We start from the raw sequence: 1923 nt of genomic DNA on the forward strand, positions 1-1923 counted from the left end.
GAGATTGATTGATATGTCTTTTTGAGAAACTTATAAGTTTTCATCGTGTCAAACCTTGTAAGTGGATTTATGAATCCGACACATGAAATAAGTTAAGTAGTGCTCTAAAGGAAATTAATCATTAAGTTAAATTGATCAGTAATTTAATTTATTGATTAGTATCTGAAATCTTAACATGGGGAATTACATAAGTGTTTAATGGGGAATTACGAAATATAAATAGAGGAGTGCAATTACGAATTTCTAGTGGAATGACTTGTAATTTATTAAGGTAAGAATAATTCAAATTAATTATTTGAAATTATTTCCATAATAGGAAGCCTAAGTAATTAAGTATGTGGTCCCTCCGGTGCTCATATTTAACTAGAACTCAGAATCCTATTTCTTAGGGGGGAAAGGAGTAGGCGTGGGTTTTCTTGTTTTTCAAGAAAATTGGGTTTTCTTCTCCTTTTTGGATTGGAGAAGAAATCTCTATAAATAGAGATTTAACCTAGAAAAAGATGGAATTAGTTTTCTATTCGATACTTGTCCACCCAAGTATTGAGAGAGTTCGGATGTGAACTTGAGATCACTGTAGAAGACCATAGTTGTTGTCTATCTTGTGGATTCGCTTGAAAGTCTATCTAACTTGGAGATTCGTTTGAAGGTATCTACTCACGCTTAAAGAGGTATTTATCAAATTAAATTCCAGCAAGTTTATGTGTTCTAATGTATTATATGTGTTCTAGCATAAACTATTTGGTTATCTATTATTCATGTAAGCAGTAAGATTCTAGTAAGATTCTAGTATGCTTCCGCTGTGCATATATATTCTCCAACAGATATGCCCCTTTTCGGGGTTAGGGTTCAATCAAATTAACACTAATTGCTCAAATTTCGACAGAGTTAATTCTCTTTTGATTGAAAAACATACAAATTCCTTGATATTCATTCTTATTTTCAAGATTGCTCTTTGAGCTCACTTCATCTATTTCATTCGGGTATTGAAATTTTTGGCAGATTTGTATTTTCAATTTGCACTAATTTGATTGCTTTTCGGATTTTTACCAACAAAATAATGAAAACTTTTTGTAATTCTATATAGAGAAAATGGTCTAAACCCCCCCCCCCCAACCCACACGAAAACTTTTTGTAATTCTATATAGATGTAAAACTAATAAAGACCAAAACTTCAAAACCTCATAGAATTAATTGTCAAATGCATAGGAGTAAATAAGAAACTCCATCTTCTTTTTGTTCTTTGCTTATTTAATAAACCCATTCTACTAAATCTAAAAAAATGTTATTCTTCCTAAAGATCAAAATTGAATTTGAAGATGAAGAGAATTGAAAGGAAAAAATACGAAACTTTACAAATTCATTCAACCAGAAAAAATTGAAGGTTAAGAGACCAAAAAAATAAGAAGTACCTGAGAATTGCAGCAGTTGAATGGATTTGAGAAAAATGGAAGATGAAGAAAGTTTGGAGATTTGGCAGATGAATGGATTTTGATGAAAGGGATGAACCGAACTGGATGACACGTATAACCCACCTCTAATACAGTGGAAGTAGAGAAGATAATTTAGTATGACGAAAATACCCTCAACTTATAAGAATTTTACTTTAAACAGACATGTTGATATCCTACTCTCACTCACACTTAAGGCTGGCAACGGAACCGGGAGGTGCCGGTACCGGTTCCGGTTCGTTCCGGTCCGTTATCGGTTCCGTCTCGGTTCCGGATAGTACCGGTTAGATCCGGTATTGTACCGGTCCGGGAGGGGTAACGGGACGGAATCCGGGATTTACCGGTTCATCCCGGTCCGGTTAGTCCCAGTTCCGTCCCGGTCCGGTCCGGTTCGTTCAGTTATTTTTTTATTTTTTATTTTTAATCTGAAATTTCAAATTATAGCCGTTGAGAGCCGTTGGTCAACGAGTTTTTG

General features: G+C 34.5%; 1 long non-coding RNA gene across 1 annotated transcript in view; it reads right to left on the minus strand.

Moving 5' to 3' along the window:
• LOC102591110 (uncharacterized) overlaps positions 1 to 1524 on the minus strand; it is a 3220-nt gene extending 1696 nt beyond the window's left edge. The window contains exon 1 of the long non-coding RNA XR_367265.2: positions 1410 to 1524. This is a non-coding gene — a long non-coding RNA (uncharacterized lncRNA). The remainder of the gene's footprint in view (positions 1 to 1409) is intronic.
• Between the last annotated feature and the right edge of the window lie 399 nt (positions 1525 to 1923).

This window comes from Solanum tuberosum, unplaced genomic scaffold (assembly GCF_000226075.1).
Source record: "Solanum tuberosum cultivar DM 1-3 516 R44 unplaced genomic scaffold, SolTub_3.0 scf00078, whole genome shotgun sequence".
Classification (NCBI taxonomy): domain Eukaryota; kingdom Viridiplantae; phylum Streptophyta; class Magnoliopsida; order Solanales; family Solanaceae; genus Solanum; species Solanum tuberosum.